Source organism: Somniosus microcephalus, chromosome 12 (assembly GCF_052327205.1).
Source record: "Somniosus microcephalus isolate GS21.2 chromosome 12, FLI_Smic_1.0, whole genome shotgun sequence".
Lineage (NCBI taxonomy): Eukaryota > Metazoa > Chordata > Chondrichthyes > Squaliformes > Somniosidae > Somniosus > Somniosus microcephalus.
In genome coordinates this window covers 180276905-180302307 of record NC_140998.1, presented here as the reverse complement: position 1 = coordinate 180302307, position 25403 = coordinate 180276905, and positions in this window count along the sequence as shown.

The window sequence follows — 25403 nt, the reverse complement described above, 5'->3', positions numbered from 1 at the left end:
GCCTCACAGCGTCGGCGGGAATCCTGAGCGGCAGAGCGGGGCTATAAAAGTCCCCAGAGACCAGGTAAGGTCTCACAGCGTCGGCGGGAATCCTGAGCGGCAGAGCGGGGCTATAAAAGTCCCCAGAGACCAGGTAAGGCCTCACAGCGTCGGCGGGAATCCTGAGCGGCGGAGCGGGGCTATAAAAGTCCCCAGAGACCAGGTAAGGCCTCACAGCGTCGGCGGGAATCCTGAGCGGCAGAGCGGGGCTATAAAAGTCCCCAGAGACCAGGTAAGGCCTCACAGTGTCGGCGGGAATCCTGAGCGGCAGAGCGGGGCTATAAAAGTCCCCAGAGACCAGGTAAGGCCTCACAGCGTTGGCGGGAAACCTGAGCGGCAGAGCGGGGCTATAAAAGTCCCCAGAGACCAGGTAAGGCCTCACAGCGTCGGCGGGAATCCTGAGCGGCAGAGCGGGGCTATAAAGTCCCCAGAGACCAGGTAAGGCCTCGCAGCGTCGGCGGGAAACCTGAGCGGCAGAGCGGGGCTATAAAAGTCCCCAGAGACCAGGTAAGGCCTCACAGCGTCGGCGGGAATCCTGAGCGGCAGAGCGGGGCTATAAAAGTCCCAGAGACCAGGTAAGGCCTCACAGCGTTGGCGGGAAACCTGAGCGGCAGAGCGGGGCTATAAAAGTCCCCAGAGACCAGGTAAGGCCTCACAGCGTCGGCGGGAATCCTGAGCGGCAGAGCGGGGCTATAAAAGTCCCCAGAGACCAGGTAAGGCCTACCAATCTCCAGTCTGGGAACTCGGAGGGAAGGAGAGAGGTAAAAAGTAATCCAAGTGTGACGTCACCAGAAAGCGGGTAAGTGATTGGTTGGTAAGTATTTCTCCCTTTTAAGCTTAAATCTCTTTGGTTTATAGTTTCTAAGGTGTGATATTCACCATCTAGAATCGGGGCAGAGGATATTTAAGAATAATATTAATAAATTTAATTAATTACATAGAATGGGAGATCAGGCGATGTGTTGCTGCTGCAATATGTGGGAGCTGGTGAACACCATTGATGCTCACAGTGATCACATTTGCAGTAAGTGTTGGCTGCTCGAGGAACTCCGGCTCCGTGTTGAAGAGCTGGAGTCCGAGCTTCAAACACTGAGACACATCAGGGAGGGGGAGAGTTACCTGGACTCTGTGTATCACGAGGTAGTCACACCAATTAGATTAATTAATTCAGATGTAGTCCGTGGCCAGGGTCAGGATGGTGCGACTAGAAGTGAGGCAGGTACGGGGATCCAGGAAGTAGTGTTGGAGGAGCCACAGCCCTTGCACTTGTCCAACAGGTTTGAGGCTCTTACTCCCTGTGGGGACAGGAGCAGGGACTGCAGGGAGGATGAGCAACCTGCCCACAGCACCATGGAGCAGGGGGCCATTCAAGTGGGGGGAGTTAAAATAAATGTTGTAGTGGTAGGGGATAGTATCGTTAGGGGGATAGATAGAATTCTTTGCAGCCAAGAGCGAGAGTCCCGAAGGCTGTGTTGCCTGCCCGGTGCCAGGGTTAAGGACATCTCCTCTGGACTGGAGAGAAACTTGGAGTGGGAGGGGGAGGATCCAGTTGTCGTGGTCCATGTTGGTACCAACGACATAGATAGGGCAAGGAAGGAGGTTCTGCTGAGGGAGTTTGAGCAGCTAGGGGCCAAATTAAAAAGCAGAACCACAAGGGTAATAATCTCTGGATTATTACCTGAGCCACGAGCGAATTTGGCTAGGACAAATAAAATTAGAGAGTTAAATGCGTGGCTCAAAGACTGGTGTGGGAGAAATGGGTTTTGCTTCCTGGGACACTGGCACCAGTACTGGGGCAGGAGGGAGCTGTTCCGTTGGGACGGGCTTCACTTGGCCAGTGCTGGGACTAGAGTCCTGGTGGATCATATAACTAGGGCTGTAGAGAGGGCTTTAAACTAACTAGTGGGGGGGAGGTTCCTAGAGAGCAAATAATAAAAATGACAACAGAGAAGGTCATAGACTTAGGTAGCAGTGGGGAAATTAAAAACCAGAGCATGTCAGGAAGGGGCAGAAGGTATGGAGTAAAAGGTAAAGTAATAAAAAGGGCAAAAGCAGGAACCAAGTGTCACAAAACATCTTTGAAAGTTCTCTATCTGAATGCACGTAGCATTCGTAACAAAATAGACGAGTTAATGGCACAAATAACTACATATGGGTATGATCTTGTGGCCATTACAGAAACGTGGCTGCAGGGTGACAATGCCTGGGAATTAAACATACCAGGTTATTTAACGATCAGGAAGGACAGGCAGGAAGGAAGGGGAGGTGGGGTGGCTATGTTAATAAAGGAAGGAATCACTGTAATACAGATAAATGATATTGGGTCAAAAGATCAGGATAATGAAACAGTTTGGGTGGAGGTAAGGAATAATAAGGGGAAAAAAACACTAGTGGGCGTAGTCTATAGGCCTCCGAACAGTGGCAACTCTGTTGGACGGAGTATCAATCAGGAAATAGTTGAGGCTTGTAATAAGGGAACATCTATAATTATGGGGGATTTTAACTATCATATTAATTGGACAAATCAAATTGGGCAGGGCTGCCTTGAGGATGAGTTCATTGAGTGTATTAGGGATGGGTTTCTTGAGCAGTATGTAACTGAACTGACCAGGGGGCAAGCAACCTTAGATCTGGTCCTGTGTAACGAGATGGGATTAATTAAAAATGTCCTAGTAAAGGATCCCCTTGGAATGAGTGACCATAACATGGTTGAATTCCATATTCAATTAGAGGGTGAGAAGGTTGGATCTCAAACAAGCATGCTAAGCTTGAATAAAGGAGACTATGAAGGTATGAGAGCGGAATTGAGTAGAGTGGATTGGGAAAATAGATTAAAGGGTAAGACGATACATGATCAGTGGTGTACATTTAAGGAGTTATTTTACAACTTCCAAAAAAAATATATTCCACTGAGAAGAAAAGGGTGTAAAAGAAAAGACAGCCATCCGTGGCTAAGTAAAGAAATTAAGGATAGTATTCGACTAAAAACAAGGGCATATAAGGTAGCCAAATCTAGTGGGAGGATAGAGGATTGGGGAAACTTTAAAAGACAGCAAAAAATAACAAAAAGATTGATTAAGAAAGGAAAGATAGATTATGAAAGTAAATTAGCAAAAAATATAAAAACAGATAGTAAGAGTTTTTATAGTTATATAAAAAGAAAAAGGGTGGCTAAAGTAAATGTTGGCCCCTTAGAGGATGAGACCGGGAAATTAATGGTGGGAAATATGGAGATGGCAAAAACACTGAATGAATATTTTACATCAGTCTTTACAGTAGAAGACACTAAGAATATCCCAACACTGGACAAACAGGGGGCTAAAGGGGGGGAGGAGCTAAACATGATCAAAATCACTAAGGAAGTGGTACTCGGTAAAATAATGGGACTCAAGGCGGATAAATCACCTGGACCTGATGGCTTACATCCTAGGGTCTTGAGGGAAGTGGCGGTAGGGATTGTGGATGCATTGATAATAATTTTCCAAAACTCCCTGGACTCGGCAAAGGTCCCGGCAGACTGGAAAACTGCTAATGTAACACCCTTATTTAAAACGGGCAGTAGACAGAAGGCTGGAAACTATAGACCGGTTAGCCTAACATCTGTGGTAGGTAAAATTTTGGAGTCCATTATTAAGGAGACAGTAACAGGACATTTGGATAATCATAATTTAATAGGACAAAGTCAGCATGGTTTTATGAAGGGGAAGTCATGTTTGACAAATTTGCTGGAGTTCTTTGAGGAAGTAACGTATAGGGTGGATAAAGGGGAACCAGTGGATGTAGTGTATTTAGACTTCCAAAAGGCATTTGACAAGGTGCCACACAAAAGATTATTGCTTAAGATAAAAAATCACGGGATTGGGGGTAATATTCTGGCATGGATAGAGGATTGGCTATCTAACAGAAGGCAGAGAGTTGGGATAAATGGTTCATTCTCAGACTGGCAATCAGTAACTAGTGGTGTTCCGCAGGGGTCAGTGCTGGGTCCCCAACTCTTTACAATCTATATTAACGATTTGGAGGAGGGGACCGAGTGTAACATATCAAAGTTTGCAGATGATACTAAGATGGGAGGGAAAGTAGTGAGTGAGGAGGACATAAAAAACCTGCAAGGGGACATCGACAGGCTAAGTAAGTGGGCAGAGATTTGGCAGATGGAATACAATACTGGAAAGTGTGAGGTTATGCACTTTGGCAGGACAAATCGTAGAGCAAGTGATTATCTTAATGGCAAGAAACTGGAAAGTACTGAAGTACAAAGGGACCTGGGGGTCCTGGTGCACGAAACTCAAAAGGTTAGTATGCAGGTGCAGCAAGTGATTAAGAAGGCCAATGGAATGTTGGCTTTCATTGCTAGGGGGATAGAATATAAAAATAGGGAGGTATTGCTTCAGTTGTACAAGGTATTGGTGAGACCGCACCTGGAATACCGCGTACAGTTTTGGTGTCCATACTTAAGAAAGGACATACTTGCTCTCGAGCCAGTACAAAGAAGGTTCACTCGGTTAATCCCGGGGATGAGGGGATGGACATATTGTGGTGTATGTAACCTGTACCACCTTAAGAGAACTACCTTAAGAAGATGGACTACTTTCTCTTGCTACTGTATATTGTAGTACCGGTGGTGACCACACCGGTATATAAGCTCTGTGTAGTAATTTGTAAAGCAGTTCAGCCCTGACCTTCAAGTAGTAAAGACCTGTTTAAGTTTTTCCTGTTGTCTGTGTCCAGTTATTTGAAATAAGTATATCTGGAACACACAGACTCAACACATATGAGGAGAGGTTGAGTAGATTGGGACTCTACTCATTGGAGTTCAGAAGAATGAGAGGCGATCTTATTGAAACATATAAGATTGTGAAGGGGTTGGATCGGGTGGATGCAGGGAAGATGTTCCCGATGATGGGTGAAACTAGAACTAGGGGGCATAGTCTTAGAATAAGGGGCTGCTCTTTCAAAACTGAGATGAGGAGGAACTACTTCACTCAGAGGGTGGTAGGTCCATGGAATATGCTGCCCCAAAAAACTGTAGAAGCTACATCATTACATAAATTTAAAACAGAAATAGACAGTTTCCTAGAAGTAAAGGGAATTAAAGGTTACGGGGAGCGGGCAGGAATTTGGACACGAGTCTAGGTTCGGATCGGTCATGGCCCTGTGGGTAGCGGAGCGGGCCCAGGGGCCGTGTAGCCTGATCCTGCTCCTATTTCATGTGTCTAATTCTGTTAGATTCAGGAGATGGTTCTGTGATAGTGGATTGGCGGTTAGGATCAGATCAGCCATGATCTTATTTAATGGCGGGGCAGGCTCAAGGGGCCGATTGGCCTACTCCTGCTCCTATTTCTTATGTTCTTATGTTCTTATCTTTATCTATCCTTGCAAAGGAACAATTTGCAGGGCTACGGGGAAAGAGCAGGGGGGTAGTGGGACTAATTGGAGAGCTCGTTCAAAGAGCCAGAACAGGCACAATGGGCCGAATGGCCTCCTCCTGTGCTGTGAGGTTCCACCAACCTTGCTTGACGATCTCCAACGTGAACCTGACTGAATCGAAAAGTACTTTGTTGGCTGTGAAGCGCTTTGGGACGTCCTGAGGTGGTGAAAGGCGCGAGAGACTAATGCCTGGGATGGCAGGAATGACGAATGAGGAGAGATTGGGTCGATTAGGCTTATACTCACTGGAGTTTAGAAGAATGAGAGGGGATCTCATTGAAACTTATAAAATTAAACAGGACTAGACAGACTAGATGCAGGAAGGATGTTCCCGATGGCCGGGGAGTCCAGAGCCAGGGGTCACAGTCTAAAGATAAGGGGTAAGCCATTTAGGACTGAGATGAGGAGGAATTTCTTCACCCAGAGAGTGGTAAACCTGTGGAATTCTCTGGCACACAGGGCAGCTCAGGCCAATTCATTAAATATATTCAAGAAGGAGTTAGATATAGTTCTTAAGGCTAAAGGGATCAAGGGATATGGGGAGAAGGCAGGGACAGGGTACTGAATTTGGATGATCAGCCATGATCTCATTGAATGGCGGAGCAGGCTCGAGGGGCCGAATGGCCTACTCCTGCTCCTATCTTCTATGTTTCTATGGGAGAATCCCGAGAACTTCCTTTCTAAGGAGACCTGCGTAAAGCTGTGTGGGTGGAGGGCGGGCGAGGCCGGGGGGCCTGGATCAGCCCTGAAGCTCCGCGTAGTCGGGGAGCCGGGCGGCACACACGCTGGCTGGGCTCACACGGGTGGGTGATGCCTGTTCGGGGGGGTGGGGGCACCTACACCACCCGTACCCCCAGCGCGTGTGGGCACAGATGGTACAAGGGTCGGTAACCAGCGGACACAGATTTAAGGTCATCGGCCAAAGAACCAGAGGCGACAGGAGCAGAAGTAATGACACAGCAAGTTGTTGTGATCTGGAATGCGCTGCCTGAATGGGTGGAAACAGATTCAATAATAACTTTCAAACGGAAATATTACAGCATCAACAACAATTTATATAACACCTTTAACGTAGTAAAATGTCCCAGGGCGCTTCACAGGAGCGATTAACAAACAAAATATAACACCGAGCCATATAAGGAGACATTAGGACAGGTGACCAAATGCTCGGTGAAAGAGGCAGGTTTTAAGGAGCATTGTAAAGGAGGCGAGGGATCGGAGAGGCGGAGAGGTTTAGGGAGGGAATTCCAGAGCTCGGGGTCCAGGCGGCTGAAGGCACGGCCGCCAATGGTGGAATGATTAAAATCGGGGGATGCTCAAGAGGCCGGAATTGGAGGAGCGCAGAGATCTCGGAGGGTTGTGGGGCTGGAGAAGGTTACAGAGACAGGGAGCGGCCGAGGTGGCCATGGAGGGATTTGAACACAAGGATGAGAATTTTAAAATGGAGACTTTTTTGATAATCGCTCCTGTGACGCGCCTCCAGACGTTTTACTAAAGCTAAAGACGCTATATAAATATATAAGTAGTTGTTGGTGTTGTTCTCTTCCCAGCAGGATATTGGTGAAGTGGTCGAATTTTTCGACAATCTGACAGCTGAATGGCCTCCTCCTGTTCCAAATTAACAGGCTCGTTGGGCTGAATGGCCTCCTCCTGTTCCTGTGTAACAGGCTCGAGTGGCTGAATGGCCTCCTCCTGTTACAATGTAACTTGCTCAAAGGGCTGAATGGCCTCCTCCTGTTCCAATGTAATAGGCTCGAGGGGCTGAATGGCCTCCTCCTGTTACAATGTAACTTCCTCAAAGGGCTGAATGGCCTCCTCCTGTTCCAATGTAACAGGCTCGAAGGGATGAATGGCATCCTCCAGTTCCTGTGTAACAGCCTCGAGGGGCTGAATGGCCTCCTCCTGTTCCTGTGTAACAGGCTCGTGGAGCTGAATGGAGTCCTCCTGTTCCAATGTAACAGGCTCGAGGGGCTGAATGGCCTCCTCCTGTTCCTGTGTAACAGGCTTGAGGGGCTGAATGGCCTCCTCCTGTTACAATGTAACTTCCTCAAAGGGCTGAATGGCCTCCTCCTGTTACAATGTAACTTCCTCAAAGGGCTGAATGGCCTCCTCCTGTTCCAATGTAACAGGCTCGAGGGGCTGAATGGCCTCCTCCTGTTCCAATGTAACTTCTTCAAAGGGCTACATGGCCTCCTCCTGTTCCTGTGTAACATAAGAACATAAGAAATAGGAGCAGGAGTAGGCCAATCGGCCCCTCGAGCCTGCTCCGCCATTCAATAAGATCATGGCTGATCTGATCCTAACCGCCAATCCACTATCACAGAACCATCTCCTGAATCTAACAGAATTAGACACACGAAATAGGAGCAGGATCAGGCTACACGGCCCCTGGGCCCGCTCCGCTACCCACAGGGCCATGACCGAGCCGAACCTAGACTCATGTCCAAATTCCTGCCCGCTCCCCGTAACCCTTAATTCTCTTTACTTCTAGGAAACTGTCTATTTCTGTTTTAAATTTATGTAATGATGTAGCTTCTACAGCTTTTTGGGGCAGCATATTCCATGGACCTACCACCCTCTGAGTGAAGTAGTTCCTCCTCATCTCAGTTTTGAAAGAGCAGCCCCTATTCTAAGACTATGCCCCCTAGTTCTAGTTTCACCCATCATCGGGAACATCTTCCCTGCATCCACCCGATCCAACCCCTTCACAATCTTATATGTTTCAATAAGATCGCCTCTCATTCTTCTGAACTCCAATGAGTACAGTCCCAATCTACTCAACCTCTCCTCATATGTCCATCCCCTCATCCCCGGATTAACCGAGTGAACCTTCTTTGTACTGACTCGAGAGCAAGTGTGTCCTTTCTTAAGTATGGACACCAAAACTGTACGCAGTAGGCCTCCTCCTGTTCCTGTGTAACAGGCTCGAGGGGCTGAATGGGCCTGCTCCTGTTCCTGTGTAACAGGCTCGAGGGGCTGAATGGCCTCCTCCTGTTCCTGTGTAACAGCCTCGAGGGGCTGAATGGCCTCCTCCTGTTCCTGTGTAACAAGCTCGAGGGGATGGATGGCCTCCTCCTGCTCCTGTGTAACAGGCTCGAGGGACTGAATGGCCTCCTCCTGTTCCTGTGTAACAGGCTCGTGGAGCTGAATGGACTCCTCCTGTTCCTGTGTAACCGGCTCGAGGGGCTAAATGGGCCTCCTCCTGTTCCTGTGTAACCGGCTCAAGGGGTTGAATGGCCTCCTCCTGTTCCTGTGTAACAGGCTTGAGGGGCTGAAGGGCCTCCTCCTGTTCCTGTGTAACAGGCTCGAGGGACTGAATGGCCTCCTCCTGTTCCTCTGTAACAGGCTTGAGGGGCTGAATGGCCTCCTCCTGTTCCAATGATCCTATGAATTCATTCTTCACATGTCAGCCCAGTGAGATATTCAATCTTGGTTGCCATCACAGCCTAGCCCCAACCTGTCCTTTTCCTGACCTCAAAGACCCACACAATCCCCTCAGCTGTTGTTCCCGGGCATCGAAGGAGTTTGGGTTAGTGCCAAACTTTCACCTCACCTCCTGAATGGACAGGGTGGGGCTTTAAAGCTTGTTGGAGATGGTGCGGCCTGTTATTGGAATATTCCTCCATTCAGGGCCTCTCCCTGCCGCCAAAGGTCACAACTTCAGTCATGTAGATATCAAAAAGAGCCCAGGCTCAGGCTCCAGGCCCAACACAGCTGGAGGCCAGAACCGGGCCTGTGCTGAGTTAGCCTGTACTGGGAGTCAGAAAATGGAGCCATAACCTTAAAATTAGAGCTAGGCCGTTGATGGCCTAGTCAGGAAGCACTTCTTCACACAAAGTATGAAACAAAATTTGACACCGAGCCACATAAGGAGATATTATGACAGGTGACCAAAAGCTTCCTCCACGAGGGTAGGGATACTCCTGAGGTTGATTTGCGGGGAAAAACAAACATCTTCTCGTGAGGAGTGGCGTTAGTAGCAGTACACAGTAGCGACCTTATCGAGTGGAGTACGTCTGGGAGGACCTCCTGCCAGCGGGAGGTGGGGAGGCCTTTAGACCTTAGTGCTAAGGTGACCGCCTTCCACACTGTCGCGTTCTCCCTCTCCACTTGCCCATTACCCCGGGGGTTATAACTAGTGGTCCGACTCGTGGCTATCCCCTTCGACAGCAGGTATTGGCGCAGTTCGTCGCTCATGAACAACGCCCCCCTGTCAGTGTGGATGTAGTTGGGCATGCCGAACGTGCAAAACAGGTTGCCGAGGCACTTGATGACTGTGGCACTGGTCATGTCTGGGCAGGGGTAGGTGAATGGGAAGCGGGAGTACTCGTCCACAATGTTGAGAAAGTACACATTGCGGTCGGTGGAGGGGAGTGGTCCCTTGAAATCTAAGCTCAGGCGCTCGAATGGCCATGTAGCTTTAATCAGGTGGGCTCGGTCGGGCCTGAAAAAACGGGGCTTGCATTCCGCACAGGTGCGGCAGTCCCTGATCATAGGCTGGACCTCCTTGACGGAATAGGGCAGGTTACGGGATTTTATAAAGTGGAATAGCCGGGTGACCCCCGGGTGGCAGAGGCCATTGTGGAGGCCCTGTAGCCTGTCCCCCTGGATGCTGGCACACATCCCTCGTGATAGGGCGTCGGGGGATTCGTTGAGGGCCCCCGGCCTATATATTATGTCGTACTCAAACGTGGAGAGTTCGATCCGCCACCTGAGAATTTTGTCGTTCTTGATCTTCCCCCTCTGTTTGTTGTTAAACATGAAGGCTACCGACCGCTGGTCGGTAAGCAGGGTGAAGCGTTTGCCGGCTAGGTAGTGCCTCCAGTGCCGCACTGCCTCCACTATGGCCTGGGCCTCCTTCTCTACCGAGGAGTGCCTGATCTCGGGCCCTTGGAGGGTTCTTGAGAAAAAGGCTACGGGCCGCCCATCCTGGTTGAGGGTGGCTGCTAAAGCGAAGTCGGACGCATCGCTTTCGACCTGGAAAGGGATGTTTTCGTCCACTGCCCGCAGCGCGGCCTTCTCAATGTCGTGTTTAATGCTGTTGAAGGTGGCGTGGGCCTCGGCCGTGAGCGGGAAGGATGCTGATTTCAGGAGGGGACGGGCCTTGTTGGAATAATTGGGGACCCATTGGGCGTAATAGGAGAAGAGCCCCAGGCACCTTTTCAGGGCCTTGGGACTGTTTGGTAGGGGTAGCTCCCGTAGGGGGCGCAATCGGTCGGGGTCCAGACCGATTTCCCCGTTTTCCACCACGCAGCCCAGGATACAGAGGCGCGTGGTGCTAAAGACACACTTATCCTCGTTGTAGGTGAGATTGAGTCTGAGGGCGGTTTTCAGAAATCTCGCGAGGTTCGAGTCGTGGTCTTGCTGGTCGTGGCCGCAGATGGTGACGTTGTCTAGGTATGGTAGGTGGCTGTTAACTGGTTCTCATCGACCAGGCGGTCCAGCTCCCGCTGGAAGACCGAGACCCCGTTCGTTACCCCAAAGGGGACTCTGAGGAAGTGGTAGAGACGTCCGTTCGCCTCGAAGGCGGTGTATGGACGGTCCTCCAGACTAATGGGGAGCTGGTGGTATGCCGATTTTAGGTCGATGGTGGAAACCACCGGTATTGCGCGATTTGGTTAACCATATCCGCTATGCGGGGCAGAGGGCAGGCGTCTAGCTGGGTGTATAGATTAACCGTCTGGCTATAATCTATCACCATCCGCTTCTTTTCGCTACCCTTAACTACTACTACCTGGGCGCGCCACGGGCTGGTACTGCATTCGATGATACCCTCCCGCTTGAGTCTTTCTACTTCCGACGCAATGAACCGTCTATCCTCCCAGCTGTACCGCCTACTCTTGGTCGCTATGGGTCGACAGTTGGGTGCGAGGTTGGCGAACAGAGAGGGCGGCTTGACCTTCAGGGTAGCCAGACCGCACACTGTGAGGGGCGGCTGGGACCCACCGTAGGTAAGCGTGATACTTTGGTGGTGGCACTGGAAGTCCAGACCCAAGATCACGCTCACATAGAGATCTGGCATTATCAATAGTTTAAAATCTCTGTAATCATTGCCTTTTACCGACAACATAACCGCGCAGAAACCTGTAATTTTTGAGGTATGAGTCTTATCGGCCGTGGCGATTTTGCCCTGTGTGGGGACTATCGTTAGTGAAAGTCATTTTACCAGGCTAGGATAAATAAAGCTTTCGGTGCTCCCACAGTCAATCAAGCATTTAACCTTGTTCCCGTTTACCTCTATGTCCATCATCGATTTAGACAACGGATGCGGCCTGGATTGATCCACTGTGATCGAGGCCACCAGTGGGTCCTGGAGGTCCGTGTAGTCGGGGCAAGATGGTGGACTCCATGAGGGTGGACAAGATGGCTTCCAAGATGGCGGCCCCCACGGCGCGCACGAGGCGGAGTGGGCCGCGTGGCCTGGGGAACAGGATTCAGAGTTCTTCTGGGCCATATCCAGCGATCGCGCAATATCTATAGCCTGTTTTAAGTCCAGTCCCTCCTTTTCAAACAGTTTCTGCCGAATGTAATTTGAACTGAGGCCCGCAATAAGGGAGTCTCGAATCAGCTCCTCCATGTACACGATGGCAGACACGGCCTTACAGATACAGTCTCTGCCCAGTACTTTTAGGCTTAGTATAAAGTCCTCTAGTGACTCACCATGCCGCTGCGTGCGAGTAGTCAGAAGACGCCTGGCGTACACCTCGTTTATTGGCCGCACGTAGTGGGCCTTCAGAATGGTGCAGGCCTCCCCGTAGCTGGTGGCATCTTGGATGAGAGGGGAGACCCGATGGCTCACCCAGTTTCGCAGGATTCCCAGTTTCATGTCTCCGGTAGCGGTTGCGGCTGCTATGGCGGTGGATGAGTTTGCAATGAAAAATTTGAAGCATCGGAACCAGTGTCCAAACTGTGTGGCTGCGTCTGAGGCATGGGGGTCCAGATCCAAGCACTCTGGTTTCAGGAGTCGATCCATCTTGGTGTTTTAGTGATTAAAATTGATACGCCGTCAATAACTCAAAGACAAGGATTCAACTGAAGGCTTTTAATCACTAAGAACATTGCAGCATTACAGGTCTTCCCACATCGGGTTCGTCTGGTAGGAATGACTCATACAGCTCTTGAGACCTTTATATGGCAAAAGACAGGGGCGTAGCCAATACACACAATAGGAACAAAAGGGGGCGGTTCACACAATACAAGCAGGTAAAACACATGGGCTGATGAAGGCATATATTTCATCACACTTCTCAAAGGAGGAGAGAGAGGCGGAGAGGTTTAGGGAGGGAATTCCAGAGCTCAGGGCCCAGGCAGCTGAAGGCACGGCCACCAATGGTGGAGTGATGGTGCGCAAGAGGGCAGAATTGGAGGAGCACGGAGATCTCGGAGGGTTGTAGGGCTGGATGAGATTACAGAGATAGGTGATGGTCGAAGGTTGTTTTTGTGACTGGAAGCCTGCGTCCAGTGGTGTACCACAGGGATCGGTGCTGGGTCCTTTGCTGTTTGTAGTGTACATTAATGATTTAGATATGAATGCAGGAGGTATGATCAGTAGGTTTGCAGATGAAAGTAAAATTGGTGGAGTGGTAAATAGCGAGGAGGAAAGCCTCAGGCTACAGGAAGATATAGACGGGTTGGTCAGATGGGCAGAACAGTGGCAAATTGAATTTAACCCTGAAAGGTGCGAGGCGATGCATTTTGGGAGGACTGTCAAGGCAAGGGAATACACAATGAATGGTAGGATCCTAAGAAGGACAGAGGATCAGAGGGACCTTGATGTGCATGTACGTAGATCCCTGAAGGCAGCAGGACAGGTAGATAAGGTGGTTAAGAAGGCATATGGGATACTTGCCTTCATTAGCTGAGGCATAGAGTATAAGAGCAGGGAGGTTATGATGGAGCTGTACAAAAAGCTAGTTAGGCCACAGCTGGAATACTGTGTGCAGTTCTGGTCGCCACACTATAGGAGGGATGTGATTGCACTGGAGAGGGTGCAGAGGAGATTCACCAGGATGTTACCTGGGCTGGAATGCTTCAGCTATGAAGAAAGACTGGACAGGCTGGGATTGTTTTCCTTAGAGCAGAGAAGGCTGAGGGGGGACCTGATTGAGGTGCACAAAATTATGAGGGGCATAGATAGGGTAGATAGAAAGGGACTTTTCCCCTTAGTAGAGGGGTCAATAACCAGGGGGCATAGTTTCAAGGTAAGGGGCAGAAGGTTTAGAGGGGATTTGAGGAAAAACTTCTTCGCCCAGAGGGTGGTTGGAATCTGGAACTCACTGCCTGAGAGGGTGGTAGAGGCAGGAACCCTCACAACATTCAAGAAGCATTTAGATGCGCACTGGAAATGCCATAGCATACAAGGCTACGGACCAAATGCTGGAAAATGGGATTAGAATAGACAGGGCTTGATGGCCGGCGCGGACACGATGGGCCGAAGGGCCTCTTTCTGTGTTGTATGAGGCCATGGAGGGATTTGAAAACAAGAATGAGAAGTTAAAAATCAAGGCGTTGCCGGACCGGGAGCCAATGTAGGTCAGCGAGCACTGGGGTGATGGGTGAACGGGACTCAGTGCGAGTTAGGACACGGGGCAGCGAGCACTGGGGTGATGGGTGAACGGGACTCAGTGCGAGTTAGGACACGGGGCAGCGAGCACTGGGGTGATGGGTGAACGGGACTCAGTGCGAGTTAGGACACGGGGCAGCGAGCACTGGGGTGATGGGTGAACGGGACTCAGTGCGAGTTAGGACACGGGGCAGCAGAGTTTTGGATGAGCTGAAGTTTAGGGAGGGTAGAAGATGGGAGGCCAGCCGGGAGAGCGTTGGGATAATCGAGTCAGGAGGTAACCAAGGCATGGAGGAGGGTTTCAGCAGGAAAAGGTTTGGAGGGCTCTGGGGAAAGAGCAGGGAAGTGGGACTAATTGGAGAGCTCGTTCAAAGAGCTGGCACAGGCACGATGGGCCGAATGTGAGATTCCATGAATCATGTTTGGCTGAATCAAAACACCCAGATGTGTGAGTAAAGGCCTCCTCGGTGTAATCACTCCCGGGTGGGGGGCGTGGGGTGACTCCAGATGCAGTATAATGTGGATAAATGCGAGGTTATCCACTTCGGTGGCAAAAACAGGAAGGCAGATTATTATCTGAATGGCAATAGATTGGGAGAAGAGGAAGTGCAACGAGACCTGGCTGTCCTTGTGCACCAGTCGCTGAAGGTAAGCATGCAGGTGCAGCAGGTGGTTAGGAAGGCAAATGGTATGTTGGCCTTCATAGCAAAAGGGTTTGAGTACAGGAGCAAGGATGTCTTGCTACAGTTGTACAGGGCCTCGGTGTGACCACATCTTGAGTATTGTGTGCAGTTTTGGTCGCCTTATCTGAGGAAGGATGTTCTTGCCATGGAGAGAGTGCAGTGAAGATTCACCAGGCTGATACCTGGGATGGCAGGAATGATGTATGAGGAGAGATTGGGTCGATTGAGCTTATATTTGCTGGAGATTAGAAGAATGAGAGGGGATCTCATTGAAACTTATAAAATTCTAACAGGACTAGACAGACTAGATGCAGGAAGGATGTTCCCGATGGCGGGGGAGTCCAGAACCAGGGGTCACAGTCTAAGGATAAGGGGTAACCCATTTAGGACTGAGATGAGGGGCCAAATTAAAAAGCAGAACCACAAGGGTAATAATTGTTATGTTCATTAATAACTAGTCATTTTTATTAAGAACAGCTAGCTTTTGCTAGACACTTTATTGAGCACATGTGGACTAGGTACAGCATCTGTAGAGGCCTCCATCTTGACTGCTGCCTTGTGGGTAGCCTGGTGCATCCTGGGTAGCCCACTCTTATATACATACAGCACCACCTAGTGTACCATTCCAGAATGATAGGTTACTGATCATTACATCCCCCTTTCTTTGAGGTTAAACAAAATCAGTATCAATCAATATCAATCAATAACAACATAAACATCTTCAACAGTCAATACATTTTCAATGTAGTTTTCTTTGTACTCAAAGATTAAGTCTATCAGGCTTTTTTACTTCATGTGTGGATCTTCTCAGCACAGGTAAGTCTGATGTGTTTTCATGAGAGCCTGTATGTGTATTTGTGTTAGATTGTTCTGGTGGTGAGTGACAAGATTCAGTTGCGGCATTGTCATCGATTTGCTCTTCGATAGTCTCTTGTGTTTTTAGGAGGGAACGGCGGTTCCTCCTGAGAATCTGTCCTTCCTCAGTTCTAACAGTGTATGACCTTGGTCCTACTTCCTCAAGAACTGTAGCTTTCCTGTTCCATGCACCTGGATCCTCAATCCTGACAACATCATCCCTTGTCAATGGTTTCAGAGTTTTGGATGACTTGTCATAGTATGATTTCTGTTTCAGGTTTAACAGTTGAAGTCTCTGTCTCAGTTCCTTACTCTGCTTTTCTTTTGCACAGCAGGGTAGCGTGGTACGCAACTTGCGACCCATTAGGATTTCAGCAGGTGAAGAACCAGAGTCTAAAGGTGAGGCTCGGTAGCTCAGCAGGGCGCGATAAGGATCAGACTTGCTTTCTGTCGCTTTCTTCAGTAGCTGCTTGAGAACTTGAACACCTTTCTCTGCCTTGCCATTCGACTGAGCATACAAAGGACTGGATGTGATGTGTTGAAAGTCATACTGTGCTGCAAACTGTTGCCACTCCTTACAGTTGAAGCACGGACCATTGTCGCTAACGGCAATCCTGGGAATTCCATGTCTGGCGAAGATGGATTTCACATGCATTATGACACTGCTTGCTGTGGTGCTTGAGAGCAGCGCCATCTCAGGATAGTTAGAATAGTAGTCAATCACTATTAGATAGTCTTTACCATTTAAATGAAAAAGGTCCATACCAACCTTTTGCCATGCTGCTGTTGGTATGTCAGCTACTATCATTGGTTCCTTTGCTTGTTTGTTTTGGTGTTTCTGACATGTCTCACATTTGCCTATCATGTTCTCATTGTCCTTATTTATGCCAGGCCAATAAACAGTGTCTCTTGCTCTCCTTTTGCATTTTTCAATTCCGAGGTGTCCCTCATGAATCCTTTTGAGCATGTCTTGACGTAAAGCCTGTGGAATGACTATTCTGTTCTGTTTTAGTAATAGTCCACTTGCGACACTCAATTCTGACCTTATGTGAAAATATTTTGGACAGGAACCTTTTGGCCAACCATGATGAATGTTCTTTATTACTGTTTGTAATATTGTATCTTTTACTGTTTCTTCTGCTATTTGCTTTGATTTTGTGTCTGACACGGGCAGCGCAGCAGTGACCATACTCTCATGAACATCCACGTCTTCTTCAGTAGAGCTCACATGACTCATTGTGGGTGCTCGGGATAGTGCATCTGCTAACACTATGTATTTGCCTGGTGTGTAGATCAGTTCAAAGTCATATCTTTGCAGCTTCATCATGAGTCGTTGAATCCTTGGAGACATCTCATTCAGGTTCTTTTTTATGATGGCAACCAGTGGGCTGTGGTCTGTGGTACCATGTTATGTTCATTAATAACTAGTCGTTTTTATTAAGAACAGCTAGCTTTTGCTAGACACTTTATTGAGCACATGTGGACTAGGTACAGTATCTGTAGAGGCCTCCATCTTGACTGCTGCCTTGTGGGTAGCCTAGTGCATCATGGGTAGCCCACTCTTATATACATACAGCACCACCTAGTGTACCATTCCAGAATGACAGGTTACTGATCATTACACTCGGTAGCATAAACATATAAGTAAACTCAGCATTTAACTAGCACTGAAAACACCTCAACGTTTCAATAACGATGTATAGTTTTTTTTAGGGCAGCGATCCACCTACACTCTTTGACAGTTCACAAGTCAAGGATAACTCTAGGCTTGACCTCTCGTCCCGACCTTGTGTGGTATGCAATTGAGCATGCTCCTGAATCGGTCAACAATTCAGGTTCAGGTAAGTATGATGTGTTTTGTGTATTGCTCGGTTCATCACACTCTGTTGAACTGATCCTCTCGTCGGAATGATGGTGTTGTTCCTTGTTGTTCAGGAGGTGCCTGCGATTGCGGCAGTACGCCTGTCCTTCTGGGGTGCGGACATGATATGATTGCTCAGTGTCAGCTGGCTGGATGACGACTGCTGGCTTCCAGTAGTCATGCTCCTGGATTCTGATGGATTCTCCATTTGTGCAGCAGCGGCAGTAGTCTAGCTGACCTGTCATAGTACAGGAAACTTTGGTTTATCCGTAGGTTGTATGTCCAGAAACCTCGAAATCAGCAGCCGTTTTGGTTAGGTTTTTTTTCTTCTCCTAGCATTTTTTTTTAACAGTCAGGCTCTGGAAAGCATCTCTGTAGCTTAGCAACAGCTTCAGAGATGCTTCCAAGGTATGGGCCGAGTGTTTACAAGCTGTTGCTAAGCAACAGTGTTTGTTGTCAGATACGGAGATGAAAACCTCCGTATCCTTCAACATTAGCGCTGGTCTATCCAGAAGTTTTGATAGATCGGCAGCAGCTCGGTCCCGTCGGTGCCAGATATCGCGAAGTTTCCTGTAATCTTTTGGTGTTGCTGTCTCTGTACACGTTTTGCATGCACTTGCTTGCAGCTGATGACCTCTGGCTGCAGCTGCTGGTTGGTGCTTGGAAGGATTGAGTGAAGTCTGCGGCTCATCAACAGCTGTGCTGGTGACTTGAAGTTGTCACCCGGAGTGTTGCGGTACTCAAGGAGACTGATGTAGGGGTCTCTTTTGTCCGCTTTGGCTTTGTCCATGAGTGTTTTTGCAATCTGGACAGTTTTTTCAGCAAGGCCATTACTTTGAGGGTAATATGGGCTTGATGTGACATGTGTGAAATCCCATGCCTTGGCAAACAACTCGAACTCTTTTGATTTGTATTGGGGGCCATTGTCTGAGGCTAAAGTCTCTACCATGCCATGCCTGGCAAAGGCTGCCTTTAGCTTGTGGATCACAGCTGCAGATGTGGTGCTGTGAAGCTTGTCCAATTCAAAAAATCTGCTGTAGTAATCAACAGTCACTATGTAGTCCTCATTGTTCCATGTGAACAGATCCGTTGCCGTGACCTGCCAGGGCCCGTCTGGCATACGGTGAGGTATCATGGGCTCTTTGACATTTGATGGGCGGCGTTCTAGGCAAATGGAACATTTTCCGACAATGTCCTCTGTGGTGTATGTGCACCAGGTGTGCGTAATGCTGGTAATTGCCACTTGGGCTATATAAGCCTGTGTATTGTGTATATCCTTTAGAAACCCCCCCCAGACTTTGCTTAGTAAATACCTATGAACCAACTCCTGTCTTCAGTGTCTTTATCAACACACGGACACTACAGTGGCGACGAAGTGGAAACGGACTTACCTGCAATTCGGCAGCACCTCAAGGACATCGATTCCTCCGGCGTCCAGAAGACTCAAGGAAGTGAGAAAAGCTGTGGTTTCACCAGCTGGCCAAGCTGGTGGCAGGTACTGCGCTAATCCTTCCTGGGCGTCAGGCTGGGGCTCCAGCGGCGGGCTCTACAGCTGAGACAGGCAGCGAAATCGGAGGCAAGCAATAACGGACTGGGAGGGAGCACTCGGGAGACGGCCGGCGCGGCAAGCAGGTTAGCGTTCAGACCTCCGGCGGGAACGAGTCTCCAACAGTAAATTAAAAAACATAAAGAGAACGGGAACCGCAGTAAACAGCGTTGTTATCGGCAGCAGCGGCGGGAAAGCACGGGAAGCGCCATATCTTTGCTACAGAAAAGAAAAAAAAAGCGCAGGAAGCGCCATATCTTTGCTGAAATGCCTAAGTCTGACAAAATTGATGCTTTTGATAGCAAAAGAGAGCCTAATTTTGGCAATATTGATGTTTTTGATAACGAGATAAAGGATTGGACCACATATGTGGAAAGAGTGGAGGTATATTGCACCGCAAATGGAATACAAGATGAAAAAAAAGCTTCAGTGCTTCTGGATCTAATGGGCGCAAAGACATACAAGCTGTTACGAAACTTAATCACTCCAGCCGAACCGATGGACAAGAATTTTGAGGAAATTGTTGATACCCTACACTGCCAATTCGAGGCAGGACTGGCAGATTCTCTGCAAGACAAATTCATCTGCGAAACACAAAAAAAGGTATCTTCTGAGAAAGATTTAACACTGGACAAGGCTTTCAGTGCAATAGGAGCTGCAAAGATACAGCAAAGGCCACAGGACTTCGGCACCCATGAAATGACACGGGGTTTCGAGAGATGTTATCGCTGCGGCAGATCCACCCATGACCAGAGGGACTGCTGGTTCAAGGAAAAAGCATGCAGGTGATGCGGAAAGATGGGACACATTCCACGTGTGTGCCAATCTGAAAATAAAAAATCCACTAACGGGAAAAGAATCAATAAGGAAAAGCACAGAAAGGTACAAATGATGACGGACAGTAGCTCCGAAGACCAGAAGAGTGATAGCGACTCCGGGAACAAGGGACTAAGCTCTCTCAAATTACATAATGTAATTGCCAAAGAAGATTATCAGACCATTTGGGTTACCCTCACAATAGCAGGGTCCCCAGTTAAAATGGAGCTAGATACAGGATCAGCTCTGACCATCATAAATCGACGGGATTACGAGCGGCTATTTCTGCATATACCTTTAAAAGACACATCCATTATCTTGAAAACATATACGGGGCAGAAAGTATACCCCAAAGGAAAAATAAGGGTGCCTGTTGTATACAACGGCAAGGAAATACAGAAGTTGTATTTATACGTTCTACAAGATGGTGGTCTACCGCTGTTGGGACGTGAATGGATCAGGAAAATATGTTTAGACTGACACTCCATTCAGGCACTGACGGTGACCAGTAAGGAAAAAAATTATGATGACGTCATACCTGGACGATTAAAAGACATCTTGGCCAATGCCAAGGAAGTGTTTCAAGAGAAACTAGGAACCTTGAAAGGCATCACCGCCTCAATAAAAGTGGAAGATGCAGCAATTCCCAAGTTTTTTAAGGCAAGACCGGTGCCATACGCAATTCGTCCAGCAGTCGAGGCAGAGCTGGAGAATTTGGAAAAGGCAGGCGTATTATCTAAAATAGATTGGAGCGAGTGGGCAACACCCATCGTCCCAGTCATGAAGAAAGCATTGAAGGGTGATGGATCTGAAGAACAGAGAAAAATTCGCATCTGTGGAGACTGTAAACCCGGTCCTTCACACGGTACAGTATCCTCTTCCGAGGATAGAAGATATTTTCGCCCCACTATCCGGAGGGAAACGTTTCACCAAAATTGACTTGGCACAGGCATACCTACAGATGGAGGTTGAAGAGGCCTCTAAAAAATATCTCACGATAAATACACACAAAGGTCTGTACCAGTACAATCGACTGGTTTTCGGAGTAGCATCCGCTCCAGCTATCTGGCAAAGAGTTATGGAGCAAGTCCTCCAAGGGATTCCGGGGACTCAATGCTACCTAGACGACATCCTTGTAACAGGAGAAAATGACAACGAGCACCTTGTCAATTTAGAGCAGGTGCTCACTAGGCTGAGCGAACGGGGCCTACGAGCAAATCGCCCCAAGTGCGAATTTTTCCGAAATCAAATATCATATTGTGGCCACATAATAAATAAGGAAGGGTTGCATAAGTCACCTGAAAAAATTGAAGCAGTCATAAAAGCCCCAGCACCTGAAAATGTTTCACAATTAAGGTCATTCCTGGGATTAATAAATTACTATCATAAATTTTTACCGAACTTATCAACTCTTCTACACCCTCTTAATGAACTGCTACAAACAGGAGTAATTTGGAAATGGAACGAAGACTGCAAAAATGCCTTCCATAAATGCAAAGACTTAATCACATCCAAAAAAGTTTTGGCTCATTACAACCCATCACTGCCAATCAGACTGGCGTGCGATGCATCCCCTTACGGCATAGGAGCAGTATTATCGCATAAATTCCCTGATGGCTCGGAACGGCCGATAGCTTTTGCATCACGCTCATTGAACTCAGCTGAGCGTAACTATGCCCAAATCGACAGGGAAGCACTCAGCCTGGTATGGGGAGTAAAGAAATTCAACCATTACCTACACGGACAAAAATTTACCTTGTTGACTGACCATCAACCCCTCATCTCCATATTCAACCCTAAAAAAGGTGTTCCCATTATGACAGCACAAAGGCTACAGAGGTGGTCCCTTTTTCTAGGGGCACACCAATACAACATAGAATACAAAGGGTCAAAACAGCATGGGAATGCTGATGGTTTATCGCGCCTACCGTTGCCAACGATAGAAGAGGCACCTACAGTAGGCCCAGTAGAGATATTCCACTCTACCATAGTGGAATGTCTACCAGTGACAAATTCTGCCATTGAAAGGGAGACAAGAAATGACCCGACTCTCTCACGGGTCTACGATTTAACAGTGAAGGGATGGCCAGCACATGGCGAACCACTGTTGCCAGCATTCTCGCAAAGAAGAGAACAGCTGTCAGTGTGCCGAGGAACCTTGATGCGTGGATCCAGAGTGGTGATTCCACCCAAACTCCAGGATAAAGTGATAAAGGAGCTTCACGAAGGGCATCTGGGTGGAGTGAAAATGAAGAACCTAGCCAGGGCGTTTGTATGGTGGCCATGTATCGATGGAGACATCGAAGAAATGACCAAGAGCTGCCTAGGATGCCAGAAGGTCCAAAACGCTCCACCACAAGCCCCTCTACATCCATGGGAGTGGCCCTCATCTCCCTGGCAAAGGGTACACGTCAACTTTGCTGGTCCATTAATGGACTCAATGTTCTTAATCGCGGTTGATGCACACTCCAAGTGGCCGGAGGTAATAAAGATGTCCTCCACCACCACGGAAAAAACCATCACAGTATTAAGGACCATATTTGCCAGGAATGGGCTACTAGAACAGATGTGTTCTGATAATGGACCGCAATTTGTGTCCGAAGAATTCAGAAAGTTCTTAAAATACAATGGGGTTAAGCACTACATGTCCGCCCCATACCATCCCGCCACCAATGGATTGGCTGAAAGGTTTGTCCAGACCTTCAAGGCGGCCATAAAGGCCATGGGTAATGAAGACATAAAACTTCAGCACAAGGTGGATAACTTCTTATTTGCATACAGGAATGCAACACATATGGTTACCAACCAAACTCCCGCCATGATGTTCTTCAATAGAAACCTAAGATGCCGGCTGGATTTGGTCAAGCCCAACATCAGAAGGGACGTGGAGAACCGGCAGTTTCAAGGCATAAATGAAAGGCCAACTAGAACCTTCCAGATAGGTCAACAAGTTTTGGCCCGGGACTACCGTACTGAGAAATGGCAGCTTGGAACTATCTGCACACGACTAGGACCACTGATGTATACCGTGGACATCGGAGAAAGCATGATAAGGCGCCATGCTGACCAAATCATAAAGTCATCCGAAAAGGGACAACCTACACCACCACTCTATACATCTAACGATGAAGTAGAGATACCCATATCTACCTCCGATCCGGTGATACTGGAACCCGATGAACCCGACACTGGCATTCAAGCCGAATCAGCCTTGCCAGAAGAACCTACTACACCACCAGAAACTACTACACCCCCGAGGCGTTATCCGGACCGAGTCAGGAAGCCTCCTGAGAGACTAACTTATAATTAATTAATTACAGCAATGTATATTATTTTGCATATAACATGTAATTAATAATTACTTAAAATATGTACTGGTTAGCTAAAAGAGGAGGAATTGTGGTGTATGTGCCTTTAAGAGCCCCAGGTGTGCGTAATGCTGGTAATTGCCACTTGGGCTATATAAGCCTGTGTATTGTGTATATCCTTTAGAAACCCCCCCCCCAGACTTTGCTTAGTAAATACCTATGAACCAACTCCTGTCTTCAGTGTCTTTATCAACACACGGACACTACATCCTCAATGTGTTTGCACATTCCGGGCCAAAACATAATGTCACGTGCTCTTTGTTTGCATTTTTCCATGCCCATATGTCCAGCATGAATTTTTGTCAACATCTCTTCTCTGAGACTGGTAGGAATGATGATTTTCTCCCCTTTGAAGATGATTCCGTTGATTTGTGACAATTCGTCTCTGTGGTTCCAGAATTCAGATACGCTCTGAGGGCATTTCCTCCTTTCCTCAGGCCATCCTTCATGTATGACTTTGCTCAGCAGTGTGAGTTGTGCATCTTTCTCTGTTGCTGCTCAGATCTCCTTCAGTTTTGAGTCACTCACAGGTAAGCTGTTGTACGCCATGTGCACCTGCACATCCATGCCTTCACTGAGGCTGCTGTCCTGGTAGCTAAGAGACTTTCTGGAGAGTGTGTCTGCGACAGGAATGTCTTTGCCTGGACGGTGAATGATTGTGAAGTTGTACTTCTGTAGCTGAAGGATCATTCTCTGTAGCCTTGGTGGGGCTGCGGCTAGTGGTTTCCTCATGATTGACTCGAGGGGCTTGTGGTCGGATTCCACAATGACTTGTCGGCCATAGACGTACTGGTGGAAACGCTTACATCCGAACAGAATTGCATATAGCTCTTCCTCGATTTGAGCATAGTTGATTTCACTGTCTGTGAGAGATCTGGAAGCGTAGCCGATGGGCTTTCCTTCTTGCAGTAATACTGCACCTAGTCCGTACTTTGACGCATCCACTTGTAGTCTGAGCTCTTTGTTGGGGTCGAAGTAGGCAAGAACTGGTCCTGGTTCTCTGGTGATTAGGTCTTTCATTTTCTGAAATGCTGTGTCATGTTGTTTATCCCACAGGAACTCATTGGATTGTTTGAGCAACTGACACATGGGTGCGTTGATTTCGGAGAGGCTCGGGGCAAACTTGGCTAAGTAGTTAACCATGCCTAGTATTGTCTCTAGCTCTGCGCGGTTCTTCGGCGGCTCCATCTTCTTGATGGTGGAGATTTTCTCTGGATCCGGCTTAATGCCATCAGTTGAGAGGCGATGCCCGAAATAACTGATCTCGGTGGATCCGATTATGCTTTTCTTGGGGTTGAGCCAGATACCATTCTCCCATGATCTTTGTAGCATCGCACGGAGGTTCCTGTCATGTTCCTCTCTATTCCTGCCATAGATGAGGATGTCGTCTACGATTGTGACTACTCCGTCGAGGCCTTCATAGGTTTCGTCGATCTTCCGCTGGAATTCATCCTGAGCTGAGATAAGACCAAATGGTAAACGCAGAAATCGGTAGCGTCCAAATGGTGTGTTGAATGTTGTTAGCTTAGATGACTCTTCCGTGAGCTTGATAGTCCAGTATCCTGATCGTGCGTCCATTACACTGAAGTAACGTGCTCCCACTAGCTTGGGTGTGATGTCATCTAGCGCTGGTAGAGGGTAGTGAGGGTGTTTGATAGCCTTGTTCAAATCTCTGGGGTCGAGACAGACTCTGAGCTTGCCTGTACGTGGTTTCTCAACCACTACTGACGCATTGACCCACTCTGTCGGTTCTGTTTCCCAGACGATGATTTCAGTATTCTCCATGCTCTGCAGCTCCTCCTTCAGGCGACCACATAGAGCAAGGGGTATCCTTCTCGGTGGGCAAACCACAGGGGTTGCTGCTGGGTCAAGGTGAATAGTGTATTCACCTGGGAATAGTCCGATTCCTTTGAAAACATCAGCAAACTCCTCCATAACTGTCTGCTTATCAACTGGTGCTGTCAATGATAGCACTAGCTTGACGAGGTCCATGTCTAAACATGCCTTTAGACCTAGCACTGGAAGTGCTTGAGTGACAACAGTGTAAAAGTTCAACATCATGTCGCTTTCTTTGTACTTGCATTTCATCACGCATGTGCCTTTTACATTGAGCTGCTCACCCCCATAGCTGGTCAGTCTGCGTGAGGTGGGCTGTAGCTCACACTCATCCTTCAAGCTGTGATACTCACTCAGAGGAATTACATTAACCTGAGATCCAGGTCTAGTTTAAACTTAAGCTCTT